Source organism: Notolabrus celidotus, chromosome 6, assembly GCF_009762535.1.
Source record: "Notolabrus celidotus isolate fNotCel1 chromosome 6, fNotCel1.pri, whole genome shotgun sequence".
Lineage (NCBI taxonomy): Eukaryota > Metazoa > Chordata > Actinopteri > Labriformes > Labridae > Notolabrus > Notolabrus celidotus.
The window spans coordinates 27,539,706-27,546,352 of NC_048277.1; positions in this window are offsets into that span (position 1 = coordinate 27,539,706).

Genomic DNA, 6,647 nt, shown 5'->3' on the forward strand with positions numbered 1-6,647 from the left:
TTTTGCAAATGCATTTGTCCTCTTTGCCTTGTATGTAAAAATATCTCAATATGTTTTATGTTCTCCAACAAAGACTGTAACTTCACCCTTATTTACAACGGCCATGAAAGGTAAGTCTATATGCAGACACTGAAAAGAAGCCGTTAAAGCTGTCTTCATACAAATTGTTCTGAGATGACCAAAGATTTCTCAAGAATGGACAACACCCATAAATCACAGCAGAATAACAACACATTAGTAAAGATAAATACTGCACAGCCACATCTTGTCCTCTATATGTGTAATTTTGCTTGCAGGATCAGTAAATTTAGTGTCATTCCAGTCCTGAATGCTGAACACAGCGCGTGTTGGTCCTGCATCAGTGGTACAAATGACCTCATGTGCCGACAGGAATACAACCAAGATAAAAGTCAGATTGGTGAACCTTTAAAAAGCTCCCTGACCTGCTGTGACTCAGATAAGGTCTTTCTATGACATCAAGAGTGACACTGCATCCCCAAACAACTCAACCAAATGTGATTGATCCTCTTTGAAATCAAGATCTGAACATGTCTTTGGAATCCCACTGCATCTAAAACTCAACTACTGAAACATGAAACAAAAATGTGACAAATACATTTATATGATTTGATGCCCTTTAACCTTTATGTCTCTCTTCCCCTTGAACAGACACTACATCTCCGCCTGACCTGGGTTACGACCTGGTGACCGTCTCAGAGATTTGACTGTGTGAATGCATCTTAAGTAAAAACACATTTAGCCAGCTCAAAGCTGTCACTCATTCCCAGCACAGACTTGGCATGAAGCAAAGGAACACATAGCTGTGCCAGATCTTATGTGGACCAGATGGATGATATGAGCTTCTTTTATGTTATCATACTTCACTTCAACAACTCACAGTGCATCCTTTTCTACCAGAGCTGCAGATATGAGGAGATATCATGGATACAAGATAATCCAAATGGGGTGTCAGCTGAGCATTGAACTCATCACTTCACCCCATATAGGCCAAGTATTCAGTCATAAAGAGCTACATTTCACTCACCTTCAAACCTATTTTCTTTGTGATGTTTCTCATTTTAGCTTCAAGTATTTATAGGTATTACAAGAATAAAAACAAAGTTGTATGAGTTTAAAGTCACAACGTTACAAGAATAAAGATCTAATTTTAGTCTCTGATTGGTCTGTATGTTATTTTGAAGGAAAATGTCCAAAGACCAGCTAGCCACCTACACTTAAATGAGGAATCTGGAGCAGCTTGTGAAGTTATACTTACTGTATGGTTATAATGAAATACTAAGTATTTTGGTACACTGTTGTTCAGGACTCTGGAAAGATTGTCAAAAATCTGAAATCATATCAATGAATATGAAACCTATCCTAAAGCTATACTTCACAAGATGCTCCATGATCTTCATATTAGTGCAGGTGACTGGCTGCTCTCTGAAACTCTCCCTCGAAACAAGAGAAAGGCAAAACATAGACTAAAATGTAAATTTTATTCTCATAGCATATGACTTCATTCTTGTAAAACCACAAAATGATTCTTGAAAATCCCTAAAAAGGCTTTATTATCTTAAATTTAGGAGTTTACTGTCATGCGTTTTTTTTTTTTTACCTTTTTCTTGTTATATTATGACTTAAGCCTTGAAATCTCATTTTTAGACACCCTAATTCTCCACTGTATGAATAAGAACAAGGAAATACAAAAGATAATTTAGTAAAGTGATTTCTTTTGTTGTTTTTTTCAAAGATCTTTTTATTTAGATTCTAACTCATTAAAAACAAAAGATCAATGTGAACAATTCAAGGAAGTGATGTTTTTGCATAAGAAACACAATAAGTAAATAAATGAAAAAACAAGCCAATAATATGTGATAATAACTTAAAATAAAAGATTGCTAAGTACTTAAGCAGGAAAATAAAGAATAGTGAAATTGTAATACAATGAGTAAGTAAAGTATTTTTAAATGTATCTTCAACTCTCAGCTCTGAAGCTAAAATGAGATAACAACTTAATACTTGCATTGTAAAATGTTAGTATTGTAAACGTGTATCTTCATTCTAATGCACTGATGATTTAATTTAAAAATGCAACCCTGCTTGGATTTAGGCATCATAAGTTAAAGGACAACATTTAAAGCTGGACGGTTCCAAACAAACAAGTTGTGTATATGGTTTTGTAACGCAGGCTCAGTCAGGTACACACTATTTTAGGCCTAGATTATTTTGAAGAGCCTTTTTGCCTTGGACCAGAATGTTTGACTGGCTGGACCTGAATGTTTAAACCCCTCTCGATCACTTATCTTGCCTCTTCTCAGAGCTTATCTCCAGCTTATCTAATGAGATTTATGGCAGTGTTGGAAAAAATCTCTGAGCTGCATCTCTTACATGACTTTGGACCATAAAGATGCTCGGCATACTTTCCAGTGTTCCTCTTGTTGATGTGGATCATGAGCCTTCCAAAACACACCAGCCAATCTACTTTAAATTCACTGTATGCCTTTTTTTCTTTTAAAGTTCTGCTGTTTTCATGTAGACCACGTAAAGGTACAATGAATTTACTCCTTCTTTTGCACTCTACAGTGTCTGTCTGCAGAATGTCTGTCCTTCAATAGAGGCTCTCTCCTATTAATTATTAAAAGACACTTCCTCTTGTGAACTTAAGCCTTTTAAGCTCTCCAGAAACAGTAATGGAGTATTTTTCAAAGTCAGGCCATGACTCGAAGACCCAGTTTTACAAGCTTGTGGGAATTCTTCAGTCTGCTGAAGTGAATCCCATTTGCATCTATATTTTATACTCAGGAAAGTGTAAATGCATTCTGTAGAGTGGTAAACAGTGGCATAAAATTCAGAAACCAAAAGTTTTACTGCTTTGGTTGTTTGATATTTGGCCTGAAATTACAGCAATTAGTCTGTCTAAGAGATAAATGTCTGTATTTATCACTTCAAGCCATGAAACAGTGATGTACTTATACCCTTGGTTGCCAGGTTGAGTAAGGATATTTGCTGGAGTGTTAGCGTGGTCTTAATTAAGTGGTAGCTCTGCCTTTCATGTTTGCTCTACTTTTTATGTGTGGCTGTATGTTTGCTTGGGCCCAGCATGAGTGAAAATTAAGCTGCAGTGTGTGTACACTAATTTTGCTGAGATGGGTAGATTTTGTTTTTACAATGCAAGTTATAACTTCCTGTAACCTACTGGGGTATTTGCATGTTGGAATATAGAAGAGATAAAGAGATACAGATGGAAAGGGTGTCTGCCCCAGCAACATATTCCATACACAATTTTCCCTGAGATATGTTCTAATTGCTTCTTTCTGGTACATTACCCCCCCAAAAAGAGAAAACAGACCCGTATTGAGGTGCATTCAGACAGATTGGAAGGGGATTCTTTTTCTAAAGGGATCTTTTTACAATGAGTTTACACAGGAAATCTCCAGTCCAAACAAAGGCAGGAAAACAAACAAACAAGTGACTGAGGCTGATGGCTGATGGCTGATGGCTGAAGGCAAAGGCGTGACCAGTCATTGGAGCAGCTGGACCTCTTGACCAGTCACCTGGCTGCTAGCCATACTCAAACACTGGCAACCAATTAGGGACCACGGGTCATTCCAGTGCCCCAAAAGGCCCAGCTTTACTCAGTCTGTTGACTTGATTTGTTTTTGGACGGCTTGCCTCAGATTGACAAATGGGCTCTCATTACTAGAACAAACAAGCTAATGCAGGAGCTGGAGATACAGCGAGTCAGTCAGACTCTCATTGGTTTCTACTGTTGCTGTAGAGTCCCACATTGAAAAAAAACTGACATAGACTCCAGAGTTCTCATAATCTGCTGACTATATTGGCATTCAGTTTTGCTTCTTGATCAAGCGTTCTGTAAATACCAGACTATTATAATTGATATGCTGCACTTAAGCCTTTGTAGTTTCCAACTGGCTCTTGCTCAAGCTTTCCCAAAATAACTACAAAACAGCCATTGAAACAAGAGAAGGCTTGTTTGCTCACAGCATGCTAATTATGGAATTGTTACAGGGTAGAAGAGGAAACCAACTGCTCATATTAGTGTCATGAAATCTCCTGGACCCTTCCCTGTGTCTCTACCGGGGTTTTCTAAAATTATAACCATATCATCACATCCCCTCAATCTACAGTGGCTCCCTGTTTAGAATTGGTCTGAGGATTTTACTGAGCACTTTTAAAGCTTGTTTGTGTATGGCTCTAAGCTACACAGAGGAACTGCTGACACCTTATGAGCCAGCCTGCAGTCTTAGATCCTCAAGTGGGTACTTTCTGGTTGTTCCAAAGTCAGGGCTCATATCTAAAGGAGACTGAGCATTTGCTATTTGGGCCTCTTGACTTTGGAACAACCTGTTCCAGTGACATCTTTCAAATCACTTCTTAAAACCAAGAGGTAGTACCCGTTGAGGCTGGCTCCAAATATGGAGGAATCCCCATTGACACTCATTTCTTTTACTGCTTTCATCTCTTCATATGACTGTTTCTCAATTGAATGTTTTTGCTTTTGTATTGCTTTAACAACGTAACTCTTTCCAATGTTTGAATTTCTTTTTATTGTTTAATCTCATTTTAAGATAAGATAAGATAAGATAAGATAAGATAAGATAAGATAAGATACTCCTTTATTCGTCCCACAATGGGGGAATTCATGGAGTTACAGCAGCAAACAAGAAGGTGTACAGTATATATAGAAAAAAATGTCCATCAGAGACAACAGCTTGGCCATAATTCTCCTGTCAGCCAGCACCTCCACAGGGTCCAGGCCTGAGCTGGCCTTCTTCACCAGTGTGTTCAGTCTTGCTCTCCTGTATCCTGTCCGCCCATAGCAGGTGAAATCCTTCCAATGTGGCGTTCGTGTCTGGTGTTAGCTCTGTTAGCATGATGCTACTCTGCCAGTATTCCACAATTTTCCACAACATAACGGTGGGTGGAAGGACAGGTCGATGTCGTCTTTTGTAGCTTGCACCTCAATACCAGCATGTCGTCCTTGCCTCCTTCTCCTCAGCTCGCAGGGAACATCGGCCTCGCATCGTTTAGCATCAACATGCTACGGGATACTAACAGCTGATCTTATATGTAAACAATGCAACCATGGTTAAACAGGATCTCCGGACACACACATATTGCTCTTATCTCTTATATTTGCCTATTTTTAATGGTATACTTTGATTTATTCTAAATACTATGACTGCATTTTCATATCTTACATCTTTGGTTTTCTAGGTCAGAGTTCTTGGTATGGGTTCATGTTTTTGGGTTATGTGTCGCTTTGTTTCAAATGTTCTCATGTGGTTTGGTTCTTTTGTTGTCTTATTTTGTTCTTAAGGTTCTTGTATTGTCAGATTCTATTGCACTTTGGGTTATTTTTGTTGTTTGTTTTTTGTTGATGCTTTCCTTTTCTCTTTTGGTTATTCTTTTGTTTGGGTTCTTTATGTTGTTGGGTTCTATTGTTATTTGGATTCAGGCAAAGCAGAAATGACTTCCAGCGGTTTTAGCATTATGCAGAAGCTTACTTTTAGCACATTTCCATGCTTGGGCACATGCATTCTCAGCTCTCTCATTGGATTAAAATTGAATCCCTGGAAGTCCTTCAAAAGCTGCAAATTGAATTTTAACACTGTTACCTAGTTTTGTGACGTTACATTTTTTCCTCATTTCTTCTACTCTTTGCGCTCAGCTACATAACTGCATACTGGCATCAGGCTTCATATTCGCCATACAGGCATGAGCGTGGATTTGATACTCATTTTTCTCTTGAGAGTGAAGAGAAAGGTGCATCTCCCAGTAGGTCAGACTATTTCTTTCAGTTATTCTCTGCCTACCGAGGTTATACAAGAACTCATTTTACTTCACGTTGGAGAGGCTTCTTTCAGCAGCGATTCAAAATTAATGTCTTTCCCTGCTATTGTATCCAACATCTGCAATTATACTTTTCTTCCCAACAGCCATTTATGAAAGAGCATCATCCTCTAAAATGATTCAATACAGATTCAGCTCCCCTGTATGCTGCAGAAAGTTTACATTTGCAATAACCCTTCTCTCTGTAGCATATATATTCACAAAGGAGTCATATTTTTACCTGGTATGAGCAAATTATGATGAAATAGGTTGAATTACATACAGAAAAGGTAGAGTTCTCTGACTTGATTTTCTTCCCCCTTTCATATACCCGTCCAAAATCAATTTAGAGGCTGGGCATGTCTACATCTGCATAACACGACTTTGATCTTTGGCCTATTTATGGGGCTTTACGTTGAGTTTTTTTAGCAGGGAATGTGCACGTGCAGCTGTAAACGCTGAAGAATTGCACTGGTTGATGTGCACAATGCTCTCCCAGTCTCAGGTACTCAGACTGAGGAGGGATTGCAGGCCAACAGGCAGGAAAACCAGGGAGCTCAAGGAAAGACAAACACTAAGAGGCTTTAGCTGAGCCATGCCAACAAACACATCACTCTCCCACGTATTATCTTTTCCTCTCCAACAGTTTTGTCTGCTCTCTGTGCATGCAGACAAATTTCCCAGCTGAATTTTTCACGCCCCTTGTAAAGTTATGCATTAAACATAAATTGTGAAGGCTCAGACTCTTGTGTTAGCTTGCTTCCTCTTCTTTTTTTTCCATCTGTGTCCTC